This window comes from Cnephaeus nilssonii (assembly GCF_951640355.1).
Source record: "Cnephaeus nilssonii genome assembly, chromosome: 8".
NCBI lineage: Eukaryota > Metazoa > Chordata > Mammalia > Chiroptera > Vespertilionidae > Cnephaeus > Cnephaeus nilssonii.
The window spans coordinates 93035251-93047872 of record NC_137079.1 but is presented as its reverse complement, the minus strand read 5'-3'; positions in this window follow the sequence as shown (position 1 = coordinate 93047872).

The following is a 12622-nucleotide window of genomic DNA, read 5'->3' as shown; positions in this document are numbered from 1 at the left end:
ATTGTGATTTCTCCAACTTTGTTCTTCTTTCTCAAAATTGCTATGGATATCTGGGGTCGTTTTTAGGTTCCATATAAATTTTAGGCCTGTGAAATATGCCATTGGCATTTTAATAGGGATTGCATTGAATCTATAGATTGCTTTGGGTAATATGAAAATTTTAATGATGTTGATTCTACCAATCTATGAACATGGTATATTCTTTCACTTTTTTTTTATATCTTCCTCTATCTCTTTTTTCAATGTCCTGTAGTTATCCAAGTACATGTATTTTACCTCTTTGGTTAGGTTTATTCCTAAGTATCTTATTTTTTGTTGCAATGGTAACTGGGATTGCTTGTTTAGTTTCTTTTTCTGAGAGTTCACTATTGGTGTATAAAAAAAATGCTATGACTTTTGGGTGTTAATTTTGTATCCTGCTAAGTTTCTGAATTCTTTTATTAAATCTAGTAGTTTTTTGATGGAGTTTTTAGGGTTTTCTATGTACAGTACTAGTATCATGTTATCTGTGAATTATGAGAATTTTACTTCCTCCATTCCAATTTGGATGCCTTTTATTTCTTCTTCTTATCTGATCGCTACGGCCATGACTTCCAGAACTATGTTGAACAAGAGTGGTGAAAGAGGGCATCCCTGTCTTGTTCCTGTTCTTAAGAGACATGATTTTAGTTTTTTTCCCATTGAGTATGATGTTGGCTGTAGGTTTGTCATATATAGCCTTTATTATGTTGAGGTATGTTCCCTCTATTCCCACATTGCTGAGAGTTTTTATCAAAAAAGGATGTTGGGTGTTGTTGAATGCTTTTTCTGCATTTATTGATATAACATGTGATTTTTGTCTTTCAATCTATTTATATGCTGTATCACATTCATTGATTTGTGAATATTGTATCAGCCTTGCATCACCAGAATAAATCCCACTAGGTTATGATGTATGATATTTTTAATGTTTTTCTGGATCCAATTTACTTAAAGTTTGTTGAGGACTTTAACATCTATGTTCATCATGGATATTGCCCTGTAGTTCTCTTTCTTTGTTTTGTCTTTATCTGGTTTTGGGATTAGGGTAATTTTGGCCTCATAGAAAGTGTTTGAAAGTGTTCCTTTCTCTTGAATTTTTTTGGAATAGTTTGAGGAGTAGAAAAGTAATTTCTTTTAATATTTGGTAAAACTCTCCTGTGAACCTGTCTGGACAAGGGTTTTTGTTTATTGGGAATTTTTGTTATTGCTTCAATTTCATCAGTAATTATCAGCCTATTCAGGTTTTCTGATTCTTCATGATTGAGTTTTGGAAAGTTGTATTTTTTAGAAATATGTCCATTTCATCCAGGTTGTCCTGTTTGTTGGAGTAAAGTCATTCATAGTATTTTTTACAATCCTTTGTATTTCTGTGGGGTCAGTTCAGTTTTTTCATTTCTAATTTTGTTTATTTGGGTCTTCTCTTTTGTTTCCTGGTGAGTCTGGCTAGATGTTCATCAATCTTATTTATCATTTCAAAGAAGCAGCTCTTGATATTTTTTATTTTTTTTTAAATCTATGCCATTTATTTTCACTCTGATCTTTATTATTTCCTTCTTTCTACTTACTCTGGGCTTTTCTTATTGCTCTCTTTCTAATTCTTTAAGTTGTAGTGTTAGATAATTTATTAACAGTTTTTCTTATTTTTTGAGGCAGGCCTGTAGTGCTATGAACTTCCCTCTCAGAACTGCTTTCACAGTGTCCCATAGATTTTAGATTGTTTTGTGTTCATTGTTATTTGTTTCTAGGATGTGTTTTATTTCTTTGGTAACCAATTCATTGTTTAATAGCATGCTATTTACCCTCCATGCATTTGATTGTCTTTGAGTGTTTTTATTGTACCTGATTTCTAATTTCATGCCATTGTTGTCTGAGAAGATGCTTGATATGATTTCAATCTTCTTGAATTTATAGAGACTTAGATTGTGTCCTAATATGTGGTCTATCTTTGAAAATGTCCCATGTGCACTTGAGAAGAATGTATATTCCATAGCTTTGTAGTGAAATGTTCTGAAGATGCCAATTAGTTCCATCTGTTCTACAGTGTCATTTAGGATTGCTGTTTTCTTGTTGATTTTTTTGTCTAGAAGATTTATCCAGTGATGTCAGTGGGGTATTAAAGTCCCCTACTATGATTGTATTGCTGTCTATCTCTCCCTTGGTATCTTCCAGAAGTTTGTTTTTTATATTTAAATGCTCCTGTATTGGGTGCATATACATTTACCAGAGTTATCACTTCTTGTGTATCAATTATTTTATTATTATGAAATAGCCCTCTTTATCTCTTGTTAATGCCTTCACTTTGGAATCTATTTTGTCAGATATAAGTGTTGAAACCCCCCTTTTTTTAAAATTTCCATTTGCCTGAAGAGTTTTTTTCCATCCCTTGACTTTAGTGTTGTGAGTCCTTTTTTCTGAGGTGGGTTTCTTTAGGCAGTATATATATATATATATATATATATATATATATATATATATACTAGTAGCCCGTTTGCACGAAGATTCGTGCAATAGACCTTCATTCACCTGGCTGCCTGCACCAGTTTTCTGCCGGCACCGGGGACCCAGGCCTTGGCTGTGGCCACCGCCTTCTGCCTTCTTTCAGGGTCGGGGCTTGGCCCCGGCCTGTGGCCTTGGGCTCGGCCGCACCCAACATCCCTGCTACGGATCGTAGGAGCCGACCCCCTGGTCGTTGCCTGCGATCCGTGCAGGCTCCCTGCTGGTGCCCAAGGCCGGGAAAGCCTCCGCCCGGAGGCTTTCCCGGCCTTGGGCTCCGCCACACCCCAACGTCCCTGCAACGGTTTCCTAGTAGGAGTGGTTGGTGGGCATGGCTTGGTTGGTGGGCGTGGTTTTGGCGTAGCGAAGGTGTGGTCAATTTGCATATTTGTCTATTATAAGGTAAGATATATATATATGTCATGTTTTCTTTTTTTTAAAATTTAATTTTATTGTTTAAAGTATTACACATAGTAGTACATATATCTCCTTTTTTTCCCCCATAGACCTTCCCCCAGCCTCCCCTACCCCCTGTCACATGCCCTAATCCCACCCCACCAGTGTCTTGTGTCAATTGGTTGTGCCCATATGCATGCATACAAGTCCTTTGGTTGATCTCTTCCCCCCCCCTCCCTGGCCCCGCCAACACTCCCCAGTCTTCCTGCTGTAATTTGACAATCCCTTTGGTGTTTTACTGCCTCTGTGTAAATCTTTTTGTTTATCAAGTTATAATGTTCTTTATTTTCCATAAATGAGTGAGATCATGTGGTATTTCTCTTTCATTGCCTGGCTCATTTCACTTAACATAATGATCTCCAGGTCCATCCATGCTGCTGCAAATGGTAAGAATTCCTTCTTTTTTATAGCAGTGTAGTATTCCATTGTGTATATGTACCACAGTTTTCTAATCCACTCATCTGCTGACGGGCATTTAGGCTGTTTCTAAATCTTAGCTATGGTGAATTGTGCTGCTATGAACATAGGGGTGCATATATCCTTTCTGATTGGTGTTTCTAGTTTCTAGGGATATTTTCCTAGAAGTGGGATTACTGGGTCAAATGGGAGTTCCATTTTCAGTTTTTTGAGGAAACTCCATACTGTTCTCCAGAGTGGCTGCACCAGTCTGCATTCCCACCAGCAGTGCATGCGGGTTCCTTTTTCTCCACATCCTCGCCAGCACTTGTCATTTGTTGATTTGTTGATGATTGCCATTCTGACAGGTGTGAGATGGTACCGCATTGTCATTTTATTTTGCATCTCTCGGATAATTAGTGACTTTGAGCATGTTTTCATATGCCTCTTGGCCTTCCTTCTGTCTTCTTTTGAAAAAATTCTATTTAGGTCTGTTGCCCATTTTTTTATTGGATCATTTATCTTCCTTTTATTAAGCTGTATAAGTTCCCTGTAGATGTTGGAGATTAAACCTTTATCAGTGATAACATTTGCAAATACGTTCTCCCATACAGTGGGCTTTCTTGTTGTTTTGTTGATGGTTTCTTTTGCTGTGCAAAAGCTTTTTATTTTGATGTAGTCCCACCTGTTCATTTTCTCTTTAGTTTCCATTGTGCTAGGAGCTGTATCCGTGAAGAAATTGCTTCGGCATATGTCTGAGATTTCTCTGCCTGTGGATTCCTCAAGTATTTTTATGGTTTCCTATCTTATGTTTAAGTCCTTTATCCATTTTGAGTTTATTTTTGTGTATGGTGTAAGTTGGTGGTCTAGTTTCATTTTTTTTTCATGTATCTGTCCAATTTTCCCAACACCATTTATTGAAGAGACTGTCTTGACTCCATTGTATGTTCATGCCTCCTTTGTCAAATATTAACTTAGCGTAGTGGTTTGGGTTGATATCTGGATTTTGTATTCTATTCCATTGGTCTGTATGTCTGTTCTTGTGCCAGTACCAGGCTGTTTTGATAACAGTGGCTTTGTAATACAGCTTGAAATCTGGTATTGAGATCCCACCTACTTTGTTCTTCTTTCTCAGGATTGCTGTGGCTATTTGGGGTATTTTTTTATTCCAGATGAATTTTTGGAGAGTTCTTTCTAGGTTTGTGAAATATGCCCTTGGTATTTTAATGGGGAGTGCATTGAATCTATAGATTGCTTTGGGTAGTATGGATAATTTAATGATGTTGATTCTACCAATCCATGAACATGGTATGTTCTTCCAGCTGTTTATATCTTCCCCTATCCCTTTTTTCAGTGTCCTGTAGTTTTCCACATATAGATCTTTTACTTCCTTAGTTAAGTTTATTCCTAGGTATCTTAATTTTTTTTGTGCGATAGTAAATGGGATTGCTTTTTTAGTCTCTCTTTCTGTAAGTTCACTATTGGTGTATAGCAATGACATAGATTTCTTGGTGTTAATTTTGTATTCTGCTACATTGCCAAATTCATTTATTAACCCTTCACACTCGCTTGTTTTTTCTCGATTCCTGCAACCGATGCTAATCGTGTCGAGTCACACTCGACATCCGAGTGCAAAAGGTTAAGTTTAATAGTTTTTTGATGTAGTCTTTAGGGTTTTCTATGTACAATATCATGTCATCCTCAAATAAGGACAGCTTTACTTCTTCTTTTCCAATTTGGATGCCTTTTATTTCTTCTTCTTGTCTAATTGCAATGGCTAAAACTTCCATTACTATGTTGAACAGGAGTTGTGAGAGTGGGCATCCCTGTCTTGTTCCTGTTCTTAGGGGAAATGGTTTTAGATTTTGCCAGTTGAGTATGATGTTGGCTGTGGGTTTATCATATATAGCTTTTATTATGTTGAATTATGATCCTTTTATTCCCACTTTGCTGAGAGTTTTTATCAAAAATGGGTGTTGGATTTTGTCAAATGCTTTTTCTGCATCAATTGATATGACTATGTGGTTTTTATCTCTTAATTTGTTTATGTGATGTATCATGTTTATTGACTTGCGGATATTGTACCATTCTTGCATCGCTGGGATAAATCTTACTTGGTAATGGTGTATGATCTTTCTAATGTATTGCTGGATCCGATTTGCTAGAATTTTGTTGAGAATTTTGGCATCTAGGTTCATGAGGGATATTGGCCTGTAATTCTCTTTCATTGTGTTGTCTTTATCTGGTTTTGGTATTAGGGTGATGCTGGCTTCACAGAATGAGTTTGGAAGTGTTCCTTCCTCTTGAATTTTTTGGAATAGTCTGAGGAGGATAGGTTTAAGTTCTTCCTTGAATGTTTGGTAAAACTACCCTGTGAAGCCGTCTGGCCCCAGGCTTTTGTTTGCTGGAAGCTTTTTGATGACTGCTTCAGTTTCTTCCATAGTTATTGGCCTATTGAGATGTTTAGATTCTTCCTGATTGAATTTTGGAAGGTTGTATTTTTTTAGGAATATGTCCATTTCCTCCAGGTTGTCCAGTTTGTTGGAATAGAGTTGTTCATAGTATTTTTTAACAATCCTTTGTATTTCGGTGGGGTCTGTTGTTATTTCTCCTCTTTTATTTCTGATTTTGTTTATTTGGGTCCTCTCTCTTTGCTTCTTGGTGAGCCTGGCTAGAGGTTCATCAATCTTGTTTATCCTTTCAAAGAAAATCAGCTCTTGGTTTTGTTGATCTTTTGTATTGTCTTTTTGGTCTCTATGTCATTTATCTCCGCTCTGATCTTTATTATCTCCTTCCTTCTGCTTACACTGGGCTTCTCTTGTTGCTCTCTTTCTAACTCTTTGAGTTGTAGGGTTAGGTAATTTATTACCATTTTTTCTTGTTTTTTTTTGCAGTAGGCTTGTAGAGCTATGAACTTCCCTCTCAAGACTGCTTTCGCTGTGTCCCATAGATTTTGGATTGTTGTGTTTTCATTGTCATTTGTTGCCATGATGTTTTTAATTTCTTCTTTGATCTCTCTGGTAACCCAGTCATTGTTTAAAAGCATGCTATTTAGTTTCCATGTGTTTGATTTTTTTGTATTGTTTTTATTGTAGTTGATTTCCAGTTTTATGCCATTGTGATCTGAGAAGATGCTTGATATGATTTCTATCTTCTTGAATTTGAAGAGACTTTGCCTGTATATGGGTCATGTTTTCTTATCATTCAGCTACCCTATATCTTTTGATTGGAACATTTAATCCATTTACATTTAAGATGATTATTGATAGATACTTGTTTGTTGCCATTTTTATATTTTATACCTGTGTTCCTTCTTCCATTTCTATTTCTTCTTTTTACAATAGTCCCTTTAGCATTTCTTGCATTGATGGTTTGCTGGGAATAAACGCCCGTAGCCTTTTTTTTTTTTTTGTCTCCAAAGCTCTTGATTTCACCTTCAATTTTGAATGATAGACATACTAGATAGAATATTCTTGGATTCAGTCCCTTGCTTTTCATTACTTTGTATACTTCATGCCATTCCCTTCTTGCCTAATGTGTTTCTGTTGAGAAATCAGTTGACAGTCCAATGGGAGATCCCTTGTAGGTAATTCCTTGTCTCTCTCTGGAAGACATTAAGATTCTTTCTTTGTCTTTTACACTTGCAAATGTAATTTTGATGTGTCTTGGTGTCAGTATTTTTGGGTTCATTTTGTTTGGGACTCTCTGTGCTTCTTGGACTTGTATGACTTTTTCCTTCCCAAAGTCAGAGAAGTTTTCTGTCATTATTTCTTCAAACAGGTTTTCTATTCCTTGCTCAGCTTCCTCTCCTTCTTCCATACCTATTATGCAGATGTTGTTTCATTTAATATTGTATCAAAGCTTCCTTAGACTCTCCTCCTGCTTTTTAATTATTTTTTTCCAGTTGCTGCTCTGCTTGGGTGCTTTGTCTACATTTTCTTCTAACTCACTGATTTGGTCCTCAGCTTCTTCTAGTCTACTGTTGAAAGCTTCTATTTTGTTCTTTATTGCAGCTATGTCATTCTTCATTTCCTCTTAATTCTTACACATGATGGTGAATTTCTCATAGAGACATTTGAGCAACCTTATAATAATTACTCTGAATTCTTTCGCTGTAAGATTACTCGTCTCCATTTCATTTAGTTGCTTTTCTGGTGATTCATCCTTTTCTTTCATTTAGGGGTTGTTTTTTTGTCCCCCCATTTTTGCTGTTCCTTTGTAATTGTTTCTGTGTATTAGATCAAACTGCTATGCCACCCAGATCTTTTGGGTTGGTCTATGTAGATGTTTTGTGGGACTCAGTGGTGCATTCTCTCAGATCTCCTGTGCTGCATTCTAGGGAGGTCCCCTGTTTGAGTTATTTGGGTTCTCCTTATGTAGTTGGGTCTTAAATGTTATTGCCCCATTTGTGGGTGAAGTCTTCTCTTAGTGTGTCTTATTATGTGGCTTTCTCCCTATCACATTGTGCCAGCCATTGTGGAGGTGCTTACTGAATAGCACAAAATACAACATGACATGATGTGACACAGAAGGAACAGAACACGAATGTATACAGTACACCTATAATCCCAACAATAGTGACCACCAGAGAAAAGAGAATTAGGAAAGAAAAAAGAGAGCAAGAATTATTGCCGAAACCGGTTTGGTTCAGTGGATAGAGCGTCGGCCAGCGGACTGGAGGGTCCCAGGTTCGATTCCGGTCAAGGGCATGTACCTTGGTTGCGGGCACATCCCCAGTAGGGGGTGTGCAGGAGGCAGCTGATCGGTGTTTCTCTCTCATCGATGTTTCTGACTCTGTATCCCTCTCCCTTCCTCTCTGTAAAAAAAAAAAATCAATAAAATATATTAAAAATAAAAAAGAATTATAGAGAGAAAAAAAGGAAAGAAAGACATGGGGAGAAAATACAACAAAACAAACAAAGAAACCAAAAAACACAAATGAAAAACACCCAGATTAAAGGGTTGGGGGCAGAATCTGTAAATTCAGAGCTTGAATAAAGAAGATAAGGTTAAGTTATTTGAGGAATAGGGGGAAGACCACAGTTTATAATAGAAGAGGGAGAAAAGAAATGAGAAGACAAGAAGAAAAAGAAATTGTTTTTGACAAGTAGAATAGAGGAGAGAACAGATAGGTCTGAATTTAGAAAGTAAAACAAGTTAAAAAATTAGGAGTAGAAAAGAGCAAGAGAAGAGAAAACAAACAAACACAAAAACTGAGTAGTGAAAGAAGAGGAAAACTGAGTAGTGAAAAATTTCAGAGAAGGAGAAATGGAGTATGAGCAAGAAAGAGGAAGTTAGATCTATATATATATATATATATATATATATATATATATATATATATATATGGCTAATATGCAAAGTGTCCCCTCGGGAGTTTGACCAGAAGACTGGGAGTTCGATCACTCACTATGATGTGTGCTGACCACCAGGGGGCAGCATGGAACATGGCGGGTGACCAGCGGCAGAGGCAGGGCACTGAGGCAGTGAGGGAAGGAGGAGGCAGGGAGGCAGGGCAGTGGGGGGAGGGGGAGGGAAGAGGGTGTGGTGATGGTGTGCAGGTGGCAAGGGAAGGAGGAGGTGGGGAGGTGGGGAGGCGGGGAATCTGATCCCCTGATCGCTGGCCTCTGCTTTTGTTTTCTCTGTAAAGCTCAAACTGCAGGGTGTGGCAGGCTGTATTCCATGCCCTGAGGCTACTGGGAGGGGCTAGCTCTTCTGGGGAGAAATGGCCATTTAGGTTTGGAAGCCAAGAATGTACCAATGCAGGAGTCTGGGCTAGGTCTCCCTGCCCTGCTTCCCTCCACCTCTCCTCAGGCACCTCGTCTGTGCCTCCCTCCCTTTGCCAAAGCCTCAGGTGAGTGATTGCTACTGTAAAGTCCTGTGTTCTAGGTTTAGAGAATAAAAACAAAGACAAAACAAAACACAAACAACAATGAAACCGCAGCTTTCCCTCCCCCCAGCACTGCACTGCTTTCCCCTCCTGATGCTGCCTTTTGCGGGGCCCACCTTTCATGGCCCACCTTTTAAGGCTGTGGTCTCAGGTCCAGACTCCCCAGCAGCCAGCGGCCCTGTGGCTTTTGCTTTTCACAGTTGGATGTTACGCCTGAGGCCAAGGGATATAGCTCTGGTGCTCAGTCTGGGCCTGGCTTCTATTTTTCTGAGGAAACTGATACTCCTGTAATGCATCTTCCTCTTCTCCCTCTGGGCTTTCTAGCCTGCCATCCCACTCGAGCCCTGGCCACCCCTACTTCCAGTCTCCAGGCATTTTCTGTCCTTCATTGCTGTAAGTTGCCTCCTCAGCTGGGCCTAATTTGTTAATTCCAGGTGGATGCTCTCTGATTTAGTTGTATTTCCAGTCTGGCCCAGGGACAAGATGCACGTCTGGCTATTCGGTCACCATTTTTTCCTTTCCTATTGTAATTTTTGAATTTCCATGTCTAACTTCCTCACTGTGCTATGACCTATTTAAGGTCTGGAAATGTGTGTCTTATTCATTTTTGCATCCTTTGTATGTCCATAATGGTGTTAAAAAATAATTGCTAAATGAATAAAACAGAAATGCTCTTAAATGTGTTTTTTGCTCACTGCTAATTGACCAGATGTGTTCTCCTAATATTTATATGTTGAAGTCCTTACCTTCAGTGTGAAGATGAGGTCCTTGGGAATTGATTAGGTTCATGAGGTCATAAAGATGGAGCCTCATCATAGGATTAGTGCCCATATAAGAAGAGATACCAGAGAGCACTATACCACCCCCTCTACCTGTGTCTCTCTCCTGGGCGAGGACACAGCTAGAATGCAGCTGTCTACATACCAGTAGGAGAGTTCTCACCAGAACCTGACTATCTGGATTTCCCTGAACTTGGACATCTAGCTTCCAAACCTGCGAGAAAATAAATTTCTGTTGTTTAAGCCACTCAGTCTATGGTATTTTATTATGGCACCTGAGTTGACTAATAAACTATCCCATCTGAATTATCTACTTCTGGCTATTGTTGAAAACTATGATTGGTAACGTTCCTGAAAACACACATAACACTTTTTCTACAATTTTTTACTTTGTTCTTACTGTACATTTCAACTGTTTAGTAGATGGCAGTAATAAGGCTAAGATCAATCAGCCTATCATAATACAAAGTTACAAATCGCATCCTTAGCCATAACCAGTCATCTTAAGAAAGCAAAAATGAATGACCTCTTTGCTGGGAAATTAATCCAAAATCCATTTCTTCCTAAGTAGAGGTTTAAAAGTGCCATATTTATGAGTTAAGAGCAGTTTTCAATTACTTTCCTGTAACTGACTTTTTTTTTAAAATATATTTTATTGATTTTTTACAGAGAGGAAGGGAGAGGGATAGAGAGTTAGAAACATCGATGAGAGAGAAACATCGATCAGCTGCCTCTTGCACACCCCCTACTGGGGATGTGCCCGCAACCAAGGTACATGCCCCTGACCGGAATCGAACCCAGGACCCTTGAGTCCGCAGGCTGACGCTCTATCCACTGAGCCAAACCGGTTTCGGCTGTAACTGACTTTTAACATTAGTATTTTTTCCTCCTTATTAGACTCACAGGATAATGAATGGCTCTTCATTTATGTCACCATAGCTACTTAATTTTTTTGAATTAGATTTTTAAGAACTCAAACCTGTTTACTTTGTGTGTTTTTAGAAAGAATGGGGAATTCACCCGATCAGTTGACCCTGCTGAAAGAACAATAGGTAGCATACCTATTCGTATTTGAAGATTTTGCTTTAATATCTTGAAGTCCAGCATATGTCTGTGGCAGAATACACTGGGAAGCTGCATTCACAAGAGACGTTTTCTTGGACTGTTCCCATTGGAGAAGTTTCAGTAAATTGTGTGTTTGAAACCAGAAAAGCATAAGCCAAGTGGTAACCTTCTGATTGATTGCCTGTTTTTGTGTGTGTGTGTTTTTAAATTTGGAGAGTCAATTTAATACTCAGAAAGGGGGACACTTGGAGGACTGATTTAAAACAGACCAGGTAAGGAGTGATTTCCCATCAAGTTGCTTACAAGAAATCCCACTTCAATCTCTGTGTCTGCCTTTTTAGTTTATGTGTTGGTTTATTTCCAAATGAAAAATATGAAAGAGAACAGTATATTAGTGATTGTGTTCCATGCTGTCAAAACATGGAGGTGATGTGATTATGGGATGGTGAATGTTCTCCTTAAAAACAAAAAAACAACAACACAAAAGTAAACAACAAACCCAAAAAGATAAAAGCTAATTCCACAGATTTCAGAGCCATACAATCTGACATTATTAAAATAAAATGGATCAAAATGCACACTAAGGTGCAGGCTCACTAAACAATGCTCTACTCTTTTTTTTTTTTAAATACATATTTTATTGATTTTTACAGAGAGGGAGAGAGATAGAGAGTCAGAAACATCGATGAGAGAGAAACACCGATCAGCTGCCTCCTGCACACCCCCCACCGGGGATGTGCCCGCAACCAAGGTACATGCCCTTGACCGGAATTGAACCTGGGACCCTTCAGTCCGCAGGCTGACGCTCTATCCACTGAGCCAAACCAGTTTCGGCAATGCTCTACTCTTAAGCCTTCACTGTTTCATACTTTCCCTGTGTGCCTCCTTTATTACTTCTTGGGCATTCTCAATTATTGACTTTAGAAACTCTTTTTTATTGAGATTGGTCATTATTCTAAAGTTAGCTGGTGAAGCATCAAACTGTCCCATTACCAGTGTGAAAAAATATTCACTTAATCAAACTGACAATATCACAGTTTTCCTATAAGAAAACTTTCTTCAGATTCTTTTTTTTTTTTTTTTTACACCAAGCAACCTACAGGGCTGCTGCTTCACTTCAGGTTCTTTTTTAAAAAATATGTTTTTATTTATTTTAGAGAGAGATATAAACACTGATGAGAGAGAAAGATCAGTTGGCTGCCTCCTGCACATCTCCCACCAGGGATCCAGCATGCAACCCAGGCGTGTGCCCTGACCAGGATTTAAACCGGTGACCTCTTGGTTCATGGATCGACGTTCAACCACTGAGCCATACCAGCTGGCTCCTTCAGGTTCTTCAGCAAGAAAGAAAACCCAAAGCCCAGCATGCTGCCCCAGCACCAGCACAATATAAATATTACCCATTGAAATGGTAACAGCTTTTGCAGGAGGGAAACAGCCTTGGTACTGGAAAGTCTGAAGGAAAACTGATGGTTTGATCATACATGGCAAGTACTTGCTAGGATGCCAAGCAGCCAATGGA